At 44.2% G+C, this 22995-nt stretch overlaps 1 pseudogene; it reads left to right on the top strand.

Moving 5' to 3' along the window:
- Positions 1 to 18709, top strand: part of LOC135556914 (cingulin-like protein 1) — a 33751-nt pseudogene extending 15042 nt beyond the window's left edge.
- The last annotated feature ends 4286 nt before the right edge of the window (positions 18710 to 22995 follow it).

Below are 22995 nucleotides of genomic sequence, written 5' to 3'. Positions count from 1 at the left end.
TTGTGGTAGTTCTGCCACACAATAACACAGTACATTATCTGTGTGCGTGTGCGTGTGTGCCCACAGAGTGAGATGACCCAGCTGAACCACCAGCACAGGGAGATGAAGGAGAGGCTGAAGGAGGAGACGAGAAGAACAGAGGAGTTGAAGAGAATGAAGAGGGATCTGGACGAGGAGAGGCGACTGCAGAACAGCACTGTGGAGGAACTGCAGAAGGAGGTGAGGGAGGGAGGGGGAGAGAGAGAGGGCCTAGGTCATAGGTCACTGAGAAGAACACTGTGTTTCTATGCGGAGGAGCGGAAGATGTTATCGACCTCCACTTTACTGATTGCCACCCTACAGTGCTGCTGGGTTTTTAAATAGTTATAATAGTCGTGCATTTACCCTAGAGTTGTCACCAGTACAAGTGATAGGGGTTGTATGAATTTACTTTAAAACCTGTATCTATCTGTCTCACTCTTCCACACCCCCCCCCCCCATGTGTCTCTCACTGCCCCCACCACTCCAGATGAGTACTATAGTACAGGGCTGTGAGGTGTCCACTGAGAAGCTCCAGCTCCAGGTTGATGAAGTCAGAGAGAAGAGCCACTCCGCGCTGTCTGAGCTCCAACAACAGCTGCAGGAAAAGGGAGTGGAGTTGGAGAAATCCCGACAGACTGCCAGAAAACTGCAGGAAGAGGTGTGGCACACATTTTTCCCCCCTGATGAGTCACCAATGGATGGATATCACATTCTAACTCTGATTATACTCTGTTTCTCTCTGTCTCTCTATTCAATTCAACTTTCTCTCTGTCTCTCTATTCAATTCAACTTTCTCTCTGTCTCTCTATTCAATTCAACTTTCTCTCTGTCTCTCTATTCAATTCAACTTTCTCTCTGTCTCTCTATTCAATTCAACTTTCTCTCTGTCTCTCTATTCAATTCAACTTTCTCTCTGTCTCTCTATTCAATTCAACTTTCTCTCTGTCTCTCTATTCAATTCAACTTTCTCTCTGTCTCTATTCAATTCAACTCTCTCTCTGTCTTTCTATTCAATTCAACTTTCTCTCTGTCTCTCTATTCAATTCAACTTTCTCTCTGTCTCTATTCAATTCAACTTTCTCTCTGTCTTTCTATTCAATTCAACTTTCTCTCTGTCTCTCTATTCAATTCAACTTTCTCTCTCTCTCGCTCTGTCTCTCTATTCAATTCAACTTTCTCTGTCTCTCTATTCAATTCAACTTTCTCTCTGTCTCTATTCAATTCAACTTTCTCTCTGTCTTTCTATTCAATTCAACTTTCTCTCTGTCTTTCTATTCAATTCAACTTTCTCTCCGTCTCTCTATTCAATTCAACTTTCTCTCTCTCTCGCTCTGTCTCTCTATTCAATTCAACTTTCTCTCTCTCTCTGTCTCTCTATTCAATTCAACTTTCTCTCTCTCTCTGTCTCTCTCTCTATTCAATTTAACTTTCTCTCTCTCTCTCTATTCAATTCAACTTTCTCTCTCTCTCTCTCTATTCAATTCAACTTTCTCTCTCTCTCTCTCTCTCTCGCTCTGTCTCTCTATTCAATTAATCTTTCTCTCACGGTCTCTCGCTCGGTCTCTTTCTCTCTTGGTCACTCTTTCTGTCTCTCACGCTTCAGAGATAAGGAGGTGAGGAGTGATTCTAGAGCTAAATCTCTCTCTCTTTCTCCCTCTCACGCCCTCTTTCAATCTCCCTCTCACGCCCTCTTTCTGTCTCTCACGCTTCAGAGATAAGGAGCTGAGGAATGATTCTAGAGCTAAATCTCTCTCTTTCTGTCTCTCACGCCTCAGAGATAAGGAGCTGAGGAATGATTCTAGAGCTAAATCTCTCTCTCTTCTGTCTCTCACGTCTAAGGAGCTGAGGAATGATTCTAGAGCTAAATCTCTCTCTCTTTCTGTCTCTCACGCTTCAGAGATAAGGAGCTGAGGAATGATTCTAGAGCTAAATCTCTCTCTCTTTCTGTCTCTCACGCTTCAGAGATAAGGAGCTGAGGAATGATTCTAGAGCTAAATCTCTCTCTCTTTCTGTCTCTCACGCTTCAGAGATAAGGAGCTGAGGAATGAATGATTCTAAGGAGCTAGAGCTATCTCTCTCTCTTTCTGTCTCTCACGCTTCAGAGATAAGGAGCTGAGGAGTGATTCTAGAGCTAAATCTCTCTCTCTTTCTGTCTCTCACGCTTCAGAGATAAGGAGCTGAGGAGTGATTCTAGAGCTAAATCTCTCTCTCTTTCTGTCTCTCACGCTTCAGAGATAAGGAGCTGAGGAGTGATTCTAGAGCTAAATCTCTCTCTCTTTCTGTCTCTCACGCTTCAGAGATAAGGAGCTGAGTTCTAGAGCTAAAAGGTTTATCAGGAGAGGAGACTGTGAAGTACATTTCTGCTGTAAACATGTTGAGATGAGGGCTATCCAAGACACTTTACCTGGTGTTGATGTTCTCTGTGTGTGTGTGTGTGTGTGTGTGTGTGTGTGTGTGTGTGTGTGTGTGTGTGTGTGTGTGTGTGTGTGTGTGTGTGTGTGTGTGTGTGTGTGTGTGATCTATGTTGTGTGTGTGATCTATATTGTGTGTTAAGTTCTGTGTGTGTGATGTGCTATATTCTGTGTGTGTGTGATCTATGTCGTGTGTTAAATTCTGTGTGTGGTATGTGCTATGTTCTGTGTGTGTGTTCTGTGTCGTGTGTTAAGTTCTGAGTGTGTGTGATCTGTGTCGTGTTTGTGTGTGGTGATCTATGTTGTGTGTGTGTGTGTGTGTGTGTGTGTGTGTGTGTGTGTGTGTGTGTGTGTGTGTGTGTGTGTGTGTGTGTGTGTGTGTGTGTGTGTGTGTGTGTGTGTGTGAGAGAGATCTATGTCGTGTGTTAAATTCTGTGTGTGTGATGTGCTATGTCGTGTGTCTGTGTGGTGATCTATGGTGTGTGTTATGTTCTGTGTGTGCTATGGTGTGTGTGTGTGATGTTCTATGTCATGTGTCTGTGTGTGTGATCTGTGATGTGTGTTATGTTCTGTGTGTGTTATGTTCTGTGTGTGCTATGGTGTGTGTGTGTGTGATGTTCTATGTCATGTGTTAAGATCTGTGTGTGTGTGTGATGTGCTGTGTGTTACGTTATGGTGTGTGTGTGCTGTTCTATGTCCCTGAATCTGTCTCTGACTGGGTTTGAACCAGAGTTGTCTACCTATGTTCTGTGTGTGTATTATTATGTGTGTGTGTGTGTGTGTGTGTGTGTGTGTGTGTGTGTGTGTGTGTGTGTGTTCAATATGTTCTATGTGTGTTATAATATGATGTGTGTGTGTGTGTTCAATATGTTCTGTGTGTTATAATATGATGTGTGTGTGTGTGTTCAATATGTTCTGTGTGTTATAATATGATGTGTGTGTGTGTGTGTGTTCAATATGTTCTGTGTGTTATAATATGATGTGTGTGTGTGTGTTCCCTGTGTGTGTGTTCAATATGTTCTGTGTGTTATAATATGATGTGTGTGTGTTATAATATGATGTGTGTGTGTGTGTGTGTGTGTGTGTGTGTGTGTGTGTGTGTTGAAGGAACACATGTTAATGTGTGTGTGTGTTGTGTGTGTGTGTTGAGAGGAACACACGCCCACGAGGACCATGCCCGATCAAACTCATGGAGGTAATATGATGTGTGTGTGTGTTCAATATGTTCTGTGTGTTATAATATGATGTGTGTGTGTGTGTGTTCAATATGTTCTGTGTGTTATAATATGATGTGTGTGTGTGGACATAGACCCCCTGTACTGTAGGACATTCTGTAGGACACACTGTAGGACATAGACCCCTGTTCTGTGGTGTAGGACATAGACCCCTGTACTGTAGGACCAGCTGCTTCTGTAGGACATGACCCCTGTACTGTAGGACACACTGTGGGACATAGGCCCAGCAGACCCCTGTACTGTAGGACACACTGGCAGACAGCTGGAGGACATAGGTACTGTGACATAGACCCCTGTACTGTGGACATAGACCCCTGTACTGTAGGACTGGAGTAGGTCATAGACCCCTGTACTGTAGGACATAGCCCACTGTAGGACATAGACCCCTGTACTGGACTGGTCCCCTGTACTGTAGGTCATAGACCCCCTGTACTGTAGGACATAGCCCCCCTGTACTGTAGGACACACTGTGTAGACCCCTGTACTGTGGACATAGACCCCTGTACTGTAGGACATAGACCCCCTGTACTGTAGGTCATAGACCCCTGTACTGTAGGACATAGACCCCTGTACTGTAGGACATAGACCCCTGTACTGTAGGACATAGACCCCCTGTACTGTAGGTCATAGACCCCTGTACACATAGACCCCTGTACTGTAGGACCCCCTGTACTCCCCCCTGACTGTATGTCATAGACCTCTGTATGGACTGTAGGACATAGACCCCTGTACTGTAGGACACACTGTAGGACATAGACCCCCTGTACTGTAGGTCACTCATAGACCCCCTGTACTGTAGGTCACACTGTAGGTCATAGACCCCTGCACTGTAGGTCATAGACCCCCTGTACAGGACATAGACCCCTGTACTGTAGGACATAGTCTGTAGGACATAGACCCCTGTACTGTAGGACATGACCCCTGTAGGGACATAGACCCCCTGTACTGTAGGACATAGACCCCTGTACTGTAGGACATAGACCCCTGTACTGTAGGACATACTGTAGGACATAGACCCCTGTACTGTAGGGACATCATAGACCCCCTGTACTGTAGGACATAGACACTGTAGGACATAGACCCCCTGTACTGTAGGACACCCCTGTACTGTAGGTACTGTAGGTCATAGACCCCTGTACTGTAGGACATGACCCCCTGTACTGGGACATAGACCCCTGTACTGTAGGACATAGACCCCTGTACTGTAGGTCATAGACCCCCCTGTACTGGGACATAGACCACTGCACTGTAGGTCATAGACCCCTGTACTGTAGGACATAGACCCTGTACTGTAGGACATCATAGACCCCTGTACTGTAGGGACATAGACCCCTGTACTGTAGGACACACTGTAGGTCATAGACCCCTGTACTGTAGGACATAGACCCCTGTACTGTAGGACATAGACCCCTGTACTGTAGGACATAGACATGTAGACCCCCTGTACTGTAGGACATAGACCCCTGTACTGTAGGTCATAGACCCCTGTACTGTAGGACATCCCCTGTACTGTAGGACATAGACCCCTGTACTGTAGGACATAGACCCTGTACTGTAGGACATAGACCCCTGTACTGTAGGTCACACTGTAGGACCCCTGTACTGTAGGTCATATAGACCCCTGTACTGTAGGTCATAGACCCCTGTACTGTAGGACACACTGTAGGACCCCTGTCATAGACCCCTGTACTGTAGGACATAGACCCCTGTACTGTAGGTCATAGACCCCTGTACTGTAGGTCATAGACCCCTGTAGGACATGACCCCTGTAGGTCATCATAGACCCCTGTACTGAACCCTAGGTCATAGACCCCTGTACTGTAGGACATAGACCCCTGTACTGTAGGTCATAGACCCCTGTACTGTAGGTCATAGACCCCTGTACTGTACTGTAGGTCATAGACCCCTGTACTGACCCCTGTACTGTAGGTCATAGACCCCTGTACTGCAGGTCATAGACCCCCTGTGTACTGTAGGTCATAGACCCCTGTACTGTAGGTCATAGACCCCTGTACTGTAGGACATAGACCCCTGTACTGTAAGTCATAGACCCCTGTACTGTAGGACATAGACCCCTGTACTGTAGGTCATAGACCCCTGTACTGTAGGACAGGTACATAGACCCCCTGTACCCACTGTACTGTAGGTCCCCTGTATGTAGGACCCCCTGTACTGTAGGACATAGACCCCTGTACTGTAGGTCATAGACCCCTGTACTGTAGGACATAGACCCCTGTACTGTAGGTCATAGACCCCTGTACTGTAGGACATAGACCCCTGTACTGTAGGACATAGACCCCTGTACTGTAGGACATAGACCCCTGTACTGTAGGACATAGACCCCTGTACTGTAGGACATAGACCCCTGTACTGTAGGACATGACCCCTGTACTGTAGGACATAGACCCCTGTACTGTAGGACATAGACCCTGTACTGTAGGACATAGACCCCTGTACTGTAGGACATAGACCCCTGTACTGTAGGTCATAGACCCCTGTACTGTAGGACATAGACCCCTGTACTGTATGTAGGACATAGACCCCTGTACTGTAGGACCCCCTGTACCTGTACTGTAGGACATAGACCCCTGTACTGGGACATAGACCCCTGTACTGCAGGACATAGACCCCTGTACTGTAGGACACCCCTGTACTGTAGGACATAGACCCCTGTACTGTAGGACATAGACCCCTGTATAGGACCCCTGTACTGTAGGTCCCCTGTATAGACCCCCTGTACTGTAGGACATAGACCCCTGTACTGTAGGACATAGACCCCTGTACATGACCCTGTAGGACATAGACCCCTGTACTGACATAGACCCCTGTACTGACATAGACCCCTGTACTGTAGACCCCTGTACTGTAGGACATAGACCCCTGTACTGTAGGGCATAGACCCCCTGTAGGTACTGTAGGACATAGACCCCTGTACTGTAGGACATAGACCCCTGTACTGTAGGACATAGACCCCTGTACTGTAGGACATAGACCCCTGTACTGACATAGACCCTGTACTGTAGGACACACTGTAGGGACATAGACCCCTGTACTGTACTGTACTGGGACATAGACCCCTGTACTGTAGGACATAGACCCCTGTACTGTAGGACATAGACCCCTGTACTGTAGGACATAGACCCCTGTACTGTAGGACATAGACCCCTGTACTGTAGGACATAGACCCCTGTACTGTAGGACATAGACCCCTGTACTGTAGGACATAGACCCCTGTACTGTACACACTGTAGGACATAGACCCCTGTACTGTAGGACATAGACCCCTGTACTGTAGGACATACCCCTGTACTGTAGGACATAGACCCCTGTACTGTAGGACATAGACCCCTGTACTGTAGGACATAGACCCCTGTACTGTAGGACCCTGTAGACCCCCTGTACTGTAGGGACATAGACCCCTGTACTGTAGGACATAGACCCCTGTACTGTAGGACAGGACACACTGTAGGATACAGACCCCCTGTAGACTGCAGGACCCCCCCTGTACTGCAGGACACACTGTAGGATACAGACCCCCTGTACTGTAGGTCATAGACCCCTGTACTGTAGGTCATAGACCCCCTGTACTGTCAGACCCCCTGTACTGTAGGACATAGACCCCTGTACTGTAGGTCATAGACCCCCTGTACTGCAGGACACACTGTAGGATACAGACCCCCTGTACTGCAGGACACACTGTAGGATCAGACCCCCTGACTGTAGGACACACTGTGTCATAGACCCCTGTTCATTTCTTTCTCTTCCCTTCAGATTGTGTTAGGAGGAGCGCCCCAGTGTGTGTTTGTATGACATGTCTCCTTTGTGTTGTTTACCTGCCGCCTCTATTTATACCTGACTGACATGGAAAAGCACAGCGCTGGCTGATCCTCCCTGAAACATGTAATTGTTGTTAACTGATGGCAAAACATTGACTTCACTGTTGACTCACCATTGTTTGATACTGAAAGGTCAAAAGGTCCTGTTTTCACTTGTAAACAGAACAGTCCAAGTTGATGGACCAGTCTGTACAAATATAACTAATGTCTTAATAGTTATAAAGCTATGGGGTCCTGCTTTATAATGATGTGCAGCTTCATAAAGCCTCCACAAAGCCTTCATAAACACTACATAAAGCCTCCATAAACACTACATAAAGCCTTCATAAAGCCTCCATAAAGCCTCCATAAAGCCTCCATAAAGCTTCCATAAAGTCTTCATAAACACTACATAAAGCCTCCATAAACACTACATAAAGCCTCCATAAACACTACATAAAGCCTCCATAAAGCCTCCATAAACACTACATAAAGCCTTCATAAAGCCTCCATAAACACTACATAAAGCCTTCATTAAGCCTCCATAAAGCCTTCATAAAGCCATAGAGCATTCATAAAGCCTTCATTAAGCCTTCATAAAGCCTTCATAAACACTACATAAAGCCTTCATAAAGCCTCCATAAACACTACATAAAGCCTCCATAAAGCCTTCATAAAGCCTCCATAAACACTACATAAAGCCTCCATAAAGCCTTCATAAAGCCTCCATAAACACTACATAAAGCATCCATAAAGCCTTCATAAAGCCTCCATAAACACTACATAAAGCCTTCATAAAGCCTCCATAAACACTACATAAAGCCTTCATAAAGCCTCCATAAACACTACATAAAGTCTTCATAAAGCCTCCATAAAGCCTCCATAAACACTACATAAAGCCTTCATAAAGCCTCCATAAAGCCTTCATTAAGCCTTCATAGAGCATTCATAAAGCCTTCATAGAGCATTCATAGAGCCTTCATAGAGCATTCATAGAGCATTCATAGAGCATTCATAAAGCCTTCATAAAGCCTTCATTAATCCTTCATTAAGCCTCCATAAAGCTTCCATAAAGCCTCCATAAAGCCTTCATAAAGCCTTCATAAAGCCTTCATAAACACTACATAAATGTGTTACAAATCATCTATAACTATATGCCATGCTTTATAAAGGGTTCTTAATGGTGTGACATAACCCACTATGTCACATACGGCATAAACCTGTGCTTTCGTTAAGGGTGGCATAAGCACCGCTTAATTAAAGGCTTAATAAATCATAAATTGAGGCTTCACAAAGCATTTATAACCCTGTCATGTGTCATGCATCTTGGTAGAGCATTGCAGCGCCAGGATATTGGGTTCGATTCCCGGGACCACCCATACGTTAAAATGTGTTCACGCATGACTGGAAGTCTCTTTTGGATAAAAGCGTCTGCTGTTGTTTACCGGCTTGTAAGTAAGCCGGCTTGTAAGTATGCTAATCACCACCTTCCGGAGACACCTGAAACCCCACCTCTTCAAGGAATACCTAGGATAGGATAAGTAATCCTTCTCACCCCCCCCCCCTTAATGATTTAGATGCACTATTGTAAAGTGGCTGTTCCACTGGATGTCAGAAGGTGAATTCACCAATTTGTAAGTCGCTCTGGATAAGAGCGTCTGCTAAATGACTTAAATGTAATGTAAATGTAAGCGTTTCACGGTAAGGTCTGTGACAAATAACATTTTGATTTATTTAGAACATTAGAACATTTCCAAAATTCCGGAATTACTTTTTAATTTTTTTTTTATCGCTGATCATGTGATGAGTTTGTAAATCAAACGCTCACTTGTGCTGCCACTGGACAGCAAAAAAAAACAAGAAAGTTAACTTTTATTTATTGTAATTTTAAATGAGTTTGTAGTAGTTCAGTGTTGAGTTAGATTACATACTGTAGCTACATCCAATTGTACATTCAAATCATTATGGGGACCTTCACAGCAATCGGTAGCTAACCGAAATTTAGCTAGCTAGAAGGCTCCACTAAATACAAATCCGCCTAGATACAGCCATGTCTCATAGCCACATCATGAGATTTGGAAATGAAAGAGGAATATAATAATACAAATTGAATGGAGTTTCCCCATCTCCCCATTTTTAGAGTTTCTGGCGCAGCACAACCCTTATCCAGATGGTGAGACAAAGACATTTTCTAACAGACCTGCTAACTTTCTTTGTTGTTATTTTTAAGGTTGGAATCAGCCCACAGTACTTCCAGCAGGCTGATAGGCAAGAACCATTCGCCCACCATCTCAGGGACAAGCTACACTATTCACAGTCCTGTGTAATGTTCAATGTCATTACATTGCTGGACTTTGTGTACCGTAATTGCTGGACTATTAAGCGCACCTGAATATAAACCGCACCCACTGAATTATTAAAAAAGATGTATTTTGTACATAAATAAGCCGCACGTGTCTATAAGCCGCAGGTGCCTACCGGTACATTGAAACAAATGAACTTGGTCACTATCTTCCTCCTCCTGTGCACTGAAACCACTGAAGTCATCTCCTTCGGTGTCGGAGTTGAATAGGCTCAGAATTGCTTCATCCGATGTTGGATCGTTTTCATTGTCGCTCTCCTCACTTTCATCCGGAGGCAAATACCCCGCTGAGCTAATGCTGCCCCTTCAACACGCAGCAGTCCAGCCTTTCGAAACCCGTTGATGATAGTGGATTTTTCGACAATGCTCCACACTGTCAGGACCCACTGGCAGACTTGACCATAAGTTGCTCTTCGCATGCGGCCCGTTTTAGTGAAGGATTTCTCCCCACTTGTCATCCAAGCCTCCCACTGAACAAGGAGCGTCACCTTAAATGCACGATTTACACTGATGTCGAGTGGCTACAAATACTTTGGGCCATCTGCTTTTCTTCCCTCTGAAAGCTTTTGTTGTCTTTTTGCACGGAGTCAGTTCCTCACGCTGCTGTTTCCAACGTCTTATCATCGACTCATTAAGGCCAAGCTCCCATGCAGCAGCTCTATTTCCTTTTCCAACAGCCAGATCGATCGCCTTCAACTGGAAAGCTGCATCATATGCATTTCTCCGTGTCTTTGCCATGACGAGGGTGACAAAATGACTACCGTAATCCGAATGATGGGAAGTTTGAGCGCGCTCGATTTACGTCACATTATGTGACGGTGCTCAGTTTTTTGGCGGCATGAATCTTGTGAAAGCGGGGAAAATCCATAAATTAGCCGTGTCATTGTATAAACCGCGAGGTTCAAAGCGTGGGAATAAAGTAGCGTCTTATAGTCCGGAAATTCCGGTATTTGTATTGTTGTTTTTAAATGTACAAATAGAAGCAAATGTATCATTTAAACATGTCTATAATGTTTCTTTGTTTTAGTTGTTAATTATGGGGGGGAGGGTGGGGAGGGTGGAAGGAGGAGAGCTGGAGGGGAGGGGACAGGAGGTGAGCTGGATCCCTAACCCTAATCTAATGAATGGCAAGTTTGATGTGTTGGTCCACCAGACCATTTGGGCGGAAGTGTCTGAGAACGAGATTAGGTGTAATGTGACTAGAGTGTATGTGTCACGCCCTGGTCTTTATTTATTATGTTCATCTTCATTTATTGGGTCAGGCCAGGGTGTGACATGGGTTTATTTGTGGTGTGTTTCGTCTTGGGGTTGTGTGGGGTGTATAGATTAGTCTATGGCTGCCTGAGGCGGTTCTCAATCAGAGTCAGGTGATTATCGTTGTCTCTGATTGGGAACCATATTTAGGTAGCCATATTCTTTGAGTGTTTTCGTGGGTGATTGTTCCTGTCTCTGTGTTTGTTGCACCAGATAGGGCTGTTTCGGTTTTCCACGTTTGTTCAAATCAAATCAAATTTTATTTTGTTTTTTTGTATTGTTCGTGTTTCATCTTTATTAAAGATGTATCTAACTAACCACGCTGCATTTTGGTCCATCACAGAGGAGGAGTTAGAAGAAACCCGTTACAGTATGATATCACTTTAGAGTGTATGACATTTACTTTGAGCGTATGACATCACTTTAGAGCGTATGATATCACTTTAGAGCGTATGATATCACTTTAGAGCGTATGATATCACTTTAGAGCGTATGATATCACTTTAGAGCGTATGACATCACTTTAGAGCGTATGACATCACTTTAGAGCATATGACATTTACTTTAGAGCGTATGCCATTTACTTTAGAGCGTATGACATCACTTTAGAGCGTATGACATTTACTTTAGAGCGTATGACATTTACTTTAGAGCGTATGCCATCTACTTTAGAGCGTATGCCATCACTTTAGAGCGTATGATATCACTTTAGAGCATATGACATCACTTTAGAGCGTATGACATTTACTTTAGAGCGTATGACATCACTTTAGAGCATATGACATCACTTTAGAGCATATGACATTTACTTTAGAGCGTATGCCATTACTTTAGAGCGTATGACATCACTTTAGAGCGTATGACATCACTTTAGAGCGTATGACATTTACTTTAGAGCGTATGCGTATTATATCACTTTAGAGCGTATGACATCCCTTTAGAGCGTATGCCATCACTTTAGAGTGTATGACATGTAATTTAGAGCATATGACATTTACTTTAGAGCGTATGACATCACTTTAGAGCGTATGACATTTACTTTAGAGAGTATGACATCACTTTAGAGCGTATGACATCCTTCAGCACAACATGCCACCCTTTATAAAGCACACGTTTTATAGCATATTCGACATAGTGGGTTATAAACTTATGTCTCATTTGACATGGGTGATTAAGTCATACAGTTACGCCACATTTATGAACCCTTTATAAAGCATGAAGTACGGTTATAGATGCTTTGTAACACATTTATGTAGTGCTTATGAAGCCTTTTATGAGCTGAAAGTCATTTAAATGCGGGACCGAGATGTTCCTTAATACATAAAGGCACCCTACACAAGGACTTCATAACACATTCATAACCCTTAAATAACACATCCATAAGCACTACATATGTATTACACGTCTCTCTCTCCCAGGGTGAGGTGAGCCATCTGGAGCGTGATCTGAGTGAGGAGAGGAACAGTGCAGATCTCCTGATGGACCGAGTGGACCAAAAGGGAAACAACAGGCCAGTACACACACACACACACACACACGCACACACACACACACACACACACACACACACACACACACATACACATACACATACACATACACACACACACACACACACACACACACACACACACAGAGACTTTACATTAACACATTGAGGTTGGAATACTCACGTTTCCTGCTCTGCCTTTTAGTTACTTGCTAAGAAAGTTCCGTTTTTTTGTTTGTTTTTTTTTCTTCACTTTTGTTCTCAGGTTTACTGAGTTTGTGTACAGTATGTTTGTGAAATGCTGACACAGCTGTGTGTGTGTGTGTGTGTGTGTGTGTGTGTGTGTGTGTGTGTGTGTGTGTGTGTGTGTGTGTGTGTGTGTGTGTGTGTGTGTGTGTGTGTGTGTGTGTGTGTGTGTGTGTGTTTGTGTGTGTGTGTGTGTGTGCTGGTGAAGTAGGCCATGGGAGCAGATCGGTTCAGACTAATTGACCCAACTCTGTTTTGGTTTCCCCTGAAAAGACAAGAAGAGCTAACTATTCTGAGCAATGATGTCACCTATTATTCATTCTCCCTTCACTGGCGAGGTGGAGACAGTCGGTCTCTCTCTGGCAGTAGAGGAGACAGTCTTTGGGTCCTGTCTCACTGGCAGTAGAGGAGACAGTGTTTGGGTCCTGTCTTTCTGGCAGTAGAGGAGACAGTCTTTGGGTCCTCTCTCACTGGCAGTAGAGGAGACAGTCTTTGGGTCCTGTCTCACTGGCAGTAGAGGAGACAGTCTTTGGGTCCTGTCTCACTGGCAGTAGAGGAGACAGTCTTTGGGTCCTGTCTGACTGGCAGTAGAGGAGACAGTCTTTGGGTCCTGTCTCACTGGCAGTAGAGGAGTTGACTGGCAGTAGAGGGAGGAGACAGTCTTTCTGTCCTGTCTCACTGGCAGTAGAGGAGACAGTCTTTGGGTCCTGTCTCACTGGCAGTAGACAGTCTTTGGGTTCTGACTGACTGGCAGTAGAGGAGACAGTCTTTGGATCCTATCTGACTGGCAGTAGAGGAGACAGTCTTTGGGTCCTGTCTCACTGGCAGTAGAGGAGACAGTCTTTGGGTCCTGTCTGACTGGCAGTAGAGGAGACAGTCTTTGGGTCCTGTCTGACTGGCAGTAGAGGAGACAGTCTTTGGGTCCTGTCTCACTGGCAGTAGAGGAGACAGTCTTTGGGTTCTGACTGACTGGCAGTAGAGGAGACAGTGTTTGGATCCTGGAGATGAAAGTAAATGCATCATTCCCTTTGGTTTTGTTGAATGAACCATTACTGACAGCATCACTGTTTTGACGATGGCCAGTGATTTTTTTTTTTTTTACATGACGTCCTCTTCTGACGAGGGAGATTCTGACAACGTCACTGTTTTGACAGCTGTCCATCAATGGACTGGGAATGCCCATTTCTCCTGTGAAAGGTGTATTCGTCAGTGTGTGTGTGTAGTGAATGTCTGTACATGGTTTTCTCTGCTGACAGATGGAGCTGATAAGAGTTGAGCTGCTGCAGGAGAGTGCAGTCAAACAGGACCTGGAGTGTGACAAGATCACTCTGGAGAGACAGGTACTGGACTTTCTCAATTTCTCCTCCTCACCCATCTCTCTTCACATGTAGTCCTCTCCATTGGTGGTTGAAGTTGCTGTATGTCACCCCCTGAATCATTGGTGGTGAAACCTGCTTGTATATGGTACCCCCTGAATCATTTCCCATGCTTCCTGTCTCTTTTATATGTGCTCAGCCTTTTGTTGTTCTCCTCCAGAATAAGGATCTGAAGAGCAGGGTGGCTCATCTAGAGGGCTCCCAGAGGTCCAACCAGGATGTTGTGGTCTCCAGGCTGGAGGGAAGGGTCCAGGAGCTGGAGGGGAGGCTAGAGGGAGAGGAAAGGTGAGATGGAGGGGAGGTTGGTGGGAAGAGGTGGAAAGGTGAGCTGGACGGGAGAGGTGTAGAGGTGAGCTAGAGGGGAGGCTGGAGGAAGAGGTGAGGTGGAAGGGGGGGGTAGAGGGGAGGCTGGAGGGGGAGGAGCGGTGAGGTGGAGAGGTGAGGTGGACGGGAGGGGGAGGGTAGAGGGGAGGCTGGAGGGAGATGAGAGGTGAGGGGGGTAGAGGGGAGGCTGGTGAGAGGTGAGGTGGAAGGGAGGGTGGTTAGAGTGTAGGCTGGAGGGAGAGGAGAGGTGAGGTAGAAGGAAGGGGGAGGTAGAGGGGAGGCTGGAGAGAGAGGAGAGCTTCAAGGAGCGGGAGAGGTAGAGAGGAGACTGGAAGGAGAGGAGAGCTGCGAGGGGAGGTAGTGTGGAGGCTGGAGGGAGAGGAGAGGTGAGGTGGAAGGGAGAGGGAGGTAGAGGGGAGGCTGGAGGGAGAGGCGAGGTGAGGGGGGTAGAGTGGAGGCTGGAGGGAAAGGAGAGCTGGGGTGAGGGGGCGGTAGAGTGGAGGCTGGAGGGAGAGAAGAGCTGAGGGGGAGGTAGAGTGGAGGCTGGAGGGAGAGGAGAGCTGAGGGGGAGGTAGTGTGGAGGCTGGAGGGAGAGGAGAGGTGAGGTGGAAGGGAGGGGAGGTAGAGGGGAGACTGGAAGGAGAGGAGAGCTGGGAGGGGAGGTAGTTTGGAGGCTGGAGGGAGAGGAGAGGTGAGGTGGAAGGGAGGGGGAGGTAGAGGGGAGGCTGGAGGGAGAGAAGAGCTGAGGGGGAGGTAGAGTGGAGGCTGGAGGGAGAGGAGAGCTGAGAGGTGAGGGGGAGGTAGAGGTGAGGCTGGAGGGAGAGGAGAGCTGAGAGGTGAGTGGAGGTAGAGTGGAGGCTGGAGGGAGAGGAGAGCTGAGAGGTGAGGTGTGAAAATAGTTGGTAACAGTTGGTAGTGTTATATACTGGAAGTTAGATTCTTCCCTTGGTTTATAATTCTGTGGTTTAAATACATCACCATCACTACAGCAATGACAAGGCATCTACAGTAAAGGGTTGAATGTTTAAATGGTGTTGAGGGCTATGGTTGAGTGTCTAACCGGGTTGAATGTTTAAATGGTGTTGAGGGCTATGGTTGAGTGTCTAACAGGGTTGAATGTTTAAATGGTGTTGAGGGCTATGGTTGAGTGTCTAACAGGGATGACTGTTTAAATGGTGTTGAGGGCTATGGTTGAGTGTCTAACAGGGTTGAATGTTTAAATGGTGTTGAGGGCTATGGTTGAGTGTCTAACAGGGTTGAATGTTTAAATGGTGTTGAGGGCTATGGTTGAGTGTCTAACAGGGTTGAATGTTTAAATGGTGTTGAGGGCTATGGTTGAGTGTCTAACAGGGTTGAATGTTTAAATGGTGTTGAGGGCTATGGTTGAGTGTCTAACAGGGTTGAATGTTTAAATGGTGTTGAGGGCTATGGTTGAGTGTCTAACAGGGTTGAATGTTTAAATGGTGTTGAGGGCTATGGTTGAGTGTCTAACAGGGTTGAATGTTTAAATGGTGTTGAGGGCTATGGTCATCCTGAGTGTCTGACAGGGTTGAATGTTTAAATGGTGTTGAGGGCTATGGTCATCATGAGTGTCTGACAGGGTTGAATGTATTCTTCTCAGAGACAACATCAACCTTCAACAAGCCAACAGGAAACTAGAGAGAATAGTGAAGGAGATGACGATACAGGTGGACGACGAGCACATATCTATGCAGAACCAGAATGACCAGGTAACATGGAAAAGCATTTCATTTCAACTGTAGGTCATAAGTGTTGTAATACAGTCAAAAAGCCTGACCGTACAAATGTCTCTGAATGTCAAGAGGCAAATTCAGATAAAGTGTTACAGGGTAGACACAGGTCAAAGTAATTCACATTCATTGTGGACTTTGCATTGGCCAATTCATAGAGATCCTACCTGTGTATAGCTCCTATAGCTGACCCAGAATCTGAAGTACTAGACAAGTACTAGTGAAGCCGACGTGAAATGGCTAGCTAAGTAACGTTCTGTTAGCTGTTGGAACGATGGGTAATAATGCTTCGTGCGTGTGTTCAGAGCATCCCTGGTTTGAGCCCAGGTTGGGGCAAGGAGAGGGATGGTAGCAACACTGTTACACTACAATGGACATACAAGACAAACTTAAAAACAACATCTGTGAATTATTTTTAAAAACGATGTAGTCTAACTTCCTCTTCGTCAAGGGGCTTAAAGACATCAATTCTAATACAGCCATTACAGACACAACAATGGACATATAATTTTACAACAACACATCATCAATAAATTATAACAACAAACTGTAACCAGGGATGGAATTTTAAGGATTTTGTGCACTGGGCAGTCTGGCTAGTAGACTGAGATTTCTACTAGTCTGGATGATATTCAGGTTCAGAATTTGGGCCATCCGTTGTTCTGAAAGACATAATTTTACGGGGCTAGTTTTGTACTTTTTCACTAGTCTGGTCTAAAAAAAAAAAAAGTAGTAGCCTCGGGGGCCAGCTTTATTTCCATCCCCGACTGTTACTCCCTCTCTCCTCTCCTAGCTGAACCAGAGGCTGAAGAGTGTGAAGAGACAGATGGATGGGGCTGAGGAGGAGATAGAGCGACTGGAAAACTCTAAGAGGAAGTTACAGAGAGATCTGGATGAACGGATAGAGACCAATGACCAGGTCCTCAGCCAGCTCAACACCCTGCGCTCAGAGATGAGGTGAGTTGAACGCAACATTGTGTGGGTATCTATCTTTCCAGCCTGTACACTAGATGTCAGATAGTAAACTTAAATCTGACACACTCAAATTAGTATGTTACGGTTACATAAGACAGAAGGTTACTTAAGGCAAAACCGAAAGGAGGGTGATTTGGTCGGGTTGGATGTGTGGGCGTATCACGCGAACATCTAGCAACACAAAGGTTGCGAGTTGCGTATGTAATCAGGGACAACTTTAGCATTATGGCTAATTAGCGACGTTTCTACTACTTTTTAGCTACTTTGCAACTACTTAGCATGTTAGCGAAGCCTTCCCTTAACCCTTACACCTAACTCCTAAACTTAACCCTGACCTTAACCCCTAGCCTAGCTAACATTGGCATTAGCACTAGCTACCTAGCTAATGTTAGCCACAAAAAAATAGAATTCGTAACATATCATACGTTTTACAAATCTGGAACATATATGAAATGGATTATGAACATTCACCAATGAATACATACCATACTAAATGGAGTGTCTCGTAAATTACGAACAGAATAATACGAAATACTCTTGAGACCAGGTTGTTCTTTCATTTGACTTCAGTTTTTGTACCCTGCACTGTTGTCATTTTTTTTTACAAGGCTTCTCCTGCTCTCTTCCTTGTTCAGGCGTAAGCAACAGAAATCAGCACCGCTCCTGAATGATCCTTAAGGGTGTGGATGATGTCAACACTGACTGACTGACTTCTAGTACTCCTTGGTGACATGTTGTAATGCACTGACTACAGCGTGGTGGGGAAAAATACAAGCAGTCAAGTCCGATATTTCCTGATATTTCTCACAAAGGGTTGGTAAAGCACTGTGAGGACTTGGGAATGAAAAGTACGACAGAAGTTTCTCATTAACGATATTTCACCTGTACAACTCAACTGTGGGCTCACCCGGTGATTTCATAACCTTTTGCTCTAGACTGACCTCTAGTGGGTATTCTATAACTACAGAGTTCCATGGAGTTCCATAAGAAAGATCACTAATAAAAAAAGCAATGTTTTTAAAGTTTTTTTTTTGTGCTTTTCACCAGAGGCACAAAATTCACAACCCCCACCAGTGGCACAACATTCACAACCCCCACCAGGGACACAACATTCACAACCCCCACCAGGGGCACAATTCACAACCCCCACCAGGGGCACAACATTCACATTCTGAAATTGCATTTTTGTCGTCGTCCCCCCTCCCCCCAGTTTTATCATAGGAATGTGATACAAAACGAGGCAACTGTGTGCTTTAGGACCATGCAGACGCATCCAAGCGGTCGGGCAGGCTGTTTGGAGTGTTTATCTGACTGAAGAAAAAAATATATATATCTATATATATATATATATTTAAAAAATGATGCCTCCCCCCCACTTCTAAAACCAAAGTTGCACCCTTGCTTTTCACTATCATAAAACAGTCAATAAACATTACTGTGTGCGCCATAATTTTGTATTTGCATAAAGTATTTAACCTATGAATACATTTGTTATTTATTACTAAATTGTGAGAAATTAAGATTTGAAGGAAGGCTTCCTATCTGCAAAGTTCAATCTCAGAATACCTTATACAGTGTGGGACCCTCCCCCATTTCACACTTTATGCATGCAATCCACCCCCATTGTTAGGAACCTCTCCTCTACCTGTAGCCATGCCAACGGAATCAGGGGTAGGAGTAAACTACTTGTAACTCACAACTTGCTGATGTCGTTCAATGGTATTATTTCTGTGGAATATTGTCTAAACCTGCCGTTTTGATAACGAACTGCGACTAATAAACTTGAGCATGTGTAACTGTTTTGCTTCCGTCCCTCTCCTCGACCCCCCTACCTGGCCTCGAACCAGGAACCCTCTGCACACATCTCTCAACAGTCACCCTCGAAGCATCGTTACCTATCGCTCCACAAAAGCCACGGCCCTTGCAGAGCAAGGGGAACAACTACTTCAAGGTCTCAGAGTGAGCGAAGTCACCGATCGAAACGATATTAGCGCGCACCACCTCTAACTAAGCTAGCCATTTCATATCGGTTACACATGCAGCGGATTTGGAAGTTTGCAAAGAGAAAGCTAAAGATGGAGTGCACTTGTTAATTCTACCACAAGATCATGAACCAAGTAAGTTACAAAACTTCAATAATGGTATTTTATGTACATTAAAACGTTTCTTGTAGTGAGTATACCGAATGGCAAGAGTAGACCTAGCCCGGGAAATGCAATGTTTGGGTAAGTTTCTCTTGAGGATACACATTTATATGGGAGTAGTCTACCCAACCCCCCAGCCTACCCAAAGGCCGGCAGATGGTGATGAGTGGTTTTATATTATTTATACCATCCAAAGGGAATGTATACAGCTAACAAATATATATTTATTTATTTAATATTTTTCAAATCAAATGTTATTGGTCACATACATTAACAGATGTTATTGGTCACATACACGTGATTAACAGATGTTATTGGTCACATACACGTGATTAACCGATGTTATTGGTCACATACACGTGATTAACAGATGTTATTGGTCACATACACGTGATTAACAGATGTTATTGCGAGTGTAGCGAAATGCTCGTGTTTCTAGCTCCGACAGTAATAACCAACAAATTACACAACATATACACAACAAATCTAAGTAGGAATGAATTAAGACTATATACATATGTACGAACGATGTCAGAGCCAAACGGACTAAGATACAGTAGAATAGTATAGAAATATACATACGAGTTGTGTAGTGCTATGTGATACGTGAGCCTTATTAAGTGGATGAGATACAGTAGAATAGTAAAGAAACTTAACTAGGCAAGTCAGTTAAGAAAAAATTCTTATTTACAGTGACGGCCTACACTGGACAAACCCGGATGACGCTGGGCCAATTGTGCTCTGCCCTATGGGACTCCCAATCACGGCCGGGTTGTGACAGCCTGGAACTTTTAGACCAAAAAGTGTGTTCCAAAGAGGAAACACTACTCAACTGACAACCGGCGTCAGCTTGCAGGTGCCCGGCCCGCCACAAGGAGTCACTAGAGCACGATGAGCCAAGTATCAAAGAGAGGACGCAAACCAAGTGTTTACGTTTTCATGCCACTTCGATACCGAAGCGACTTTTTTTGTAGTAGGTTAGGAGACTGAGGTTAAGATTAGGAAAAGGGTTAGGGTTAGCAAAAATGCTCTTCTAACCTGTTACGAAAATTGCTTTTTCATCAAAGTGCCGTGAAAAGAGTGTGTACCCCACAGCACAGCTGATAAAGGCGAGAAGATTTCTCTTTATTTACAAAGGTAAATTGCTTCAAAGATGTATTATTTAATTCATATGGCGTTTTACAACATTAGATAATTATTTGAATGGTAAACCCCAAACTTTTTTCGACTGAAAATGTAGGTGTGCAAGCCACTTACTGCTAGCTATCTAGCTACCTGTTAGTGTAGCCAGAGTGTGCTATCACAGACAGTAAACTCTGTGTTGGTATAGATGGGTTGGCCGATTTTTAACGTCACAAACATGATGCATCGATGTATCCCGGAAGGCGTGCGTTTGGATTCTGAACAGTCAGATAACAACAATGACAAGAAGCTACCATGTGGGGATTTGTAGGTGGCTGGTTTCAGCTTGTTATTTATTCCGTGTCTTGTTTTGAGGTGTTTTGACTGATTTCATGTCTACGCTAATATGGCAAAAAAACATTTGCTAGCTAGCTAACCAACAACTGTAAATAAGTATTTGAGGGACAACAAGTTCTCATTGTGCAAATGTATTTATGTTTTCAAAAAAATTTGGAGACTAAATATAGTTTACGTGTTGTCAAAGCCAAAACCCGTCTGTCTGTTTTGCCCCATAGTTGCGCACGTGTCGGTTTTGTTGCTAAACAACCAACCCATCTGTACGACGAAGCAAGCCAGATCTACTCAGGTTTTTATAAAGCTAGCCAGCTTCATTCAGTTAGCTTCAAATTCCAGATCAGGCTTCATCCGTACTACGAAGGTGGATATTGCTTGTCCGCCTGCCGCTAACTTTATCAGGCTTGTGACTGCTCATGCATGTTGCACGTGGCTAGTCGAACACCAAACTCTTCATTGAGACAATGCTGAAATGTCAATACATGGGCGAGTCAGTGGCACAATTTAATTTGTGCCAAAATGAAAGAAATGTATCTTTCAGCAGGCTATGGTGTGAAATAGGCTTGTTGAAGTGCCTTTTTTAGAATTACTTATCGTTAATAATCTTTGATGTGCTTATCACACAGCTCCTTTTATTTCTCAACTCAATTAGGAAGGTGTTCATAATGTTTGCTATACTCAGTGTATATACAGGCAGTTTGTAGGACTGGTAGCAGATAAAGACCGACTCTGATGCAGGTCTTGAGGAGAGACGACCGCACAGGATTTGCGTATATCTCGCCAGCCAAGGACGAACAGGCCTAGGTGGCTTCAGGTCAAGTTGTTCAGTCCCTGTGTTGTTTTGTGGACAACAGAGGGAGGAAGTACCATTTCATAGAGCCTCTGCTGCAGATTAAAATGTGTGAGATTAACACAAAACCTGCCTTTATAAAATGTTTAAAAATACTTTGAATTGAGTTTGAGTTTCTGTTTGTTTATTCCGTTACTCAGTAGGTGATTTTATAATAACATTTAATATTATAAATAAATCAGTCATAAATGATCTGGAATGAAATGACTAAAATGTTGTAAATTGTGCAGTGTCATTTGTTGTCTGTTTTCTGGGACCCTGTCACCTCTAGTGTTGTTATGAAATTGCAAATATTCATATAATTGTTGAGGTATGCAGCACTCTAATTCGCAATGAAAATACTTTTTCAAATAAAGAATGCATTTTTTTAGGCCTTTTGTGCATTCATGTTTGGTTAAGACGGGACCCTCGAGTGCACTTTGATAGCATATACAATAACTATTCACGATACTAGTGATTTCTTGGTTCTTTGAGGTACACTGCATTTTCAGATGACAACAAAAATATTATGAAGTTTGGTAAAAAAATCTTTAATATATAAACAGTAATTTTGCACAGTGTCTCTTCCGTAACGGAGGATGTCACATCCACAATGGTAAATGTTCCTCTCTGAAGTATATATCACAATTTTTACATGTTCATCATTGTGGTTTTTGTGTGTAGACAAGCCTTACTTTCAAAGTGGCTATTCATATTTTACCATTTGAGATTCGCAGTCTTTTGCTGATGTGTACGTTCTCCCAAAAATGTCTGTCCATTTACGTCACAAGATTTGTTGTTCTGTCACTTCAAAGTGGTATTGCTTAGAACATTGTAATTTTGTGTCTAAACTTCCCCTACAGGTTTTTGCAAATATACACATTAACATGTTCATTTATGCCTGATAAGCCAATTCTCTGAGACATTTTGTGTGGAAATGTCACATCCATAAGGCTGGAACTAAGGGGCCTAGCCGGAACCATGAAAAACAGCCACAGACCAATTAATCATCCACCAAACTTTACAGTTGGCATTATTCATTGGGGCGTAGTGTTCTTCTAGCATCAGCCAAAACCAGATTAGTCCATCAGACTGCTAGATGGTGAAGCGTGATTTTTCCCTCCAGAGACCGTGTTTCCACTGCTCCAGAGTCCAACGGCAGCGAGCTTTACACCACTTCAGCAGACGCTTGGCATTGCGCATGGTGATCTTAGGCTTGTGTGCGGCTGCTCGGCCATGGAAACCCATTTCATGAAGCTCTTGACGAACAGTTATTGTTGATGAACA

This window comes from Oncorhynchus masou, chromosome 15 (assembly GCF_036934945.1).
Source record: "Oncorhynchus masou masou isolate Uvic2021 chromosome 15, UVic_Omas_1.1, whole genome shotgun sequence".
Classification (NCBI taxonomy): domain Eukaryota; kingdom Metazoa; phylum Chordata; class Actinopteri; order Salmoniformes; family Salmonidae; genus Oncorhynchus; species Oncorhynchus masou.
The sequence above is the reverse complement of the archived record's forward strand: the minus strand, read 5'-3'. Positions and strand labels throughout refer to the sequence as shown.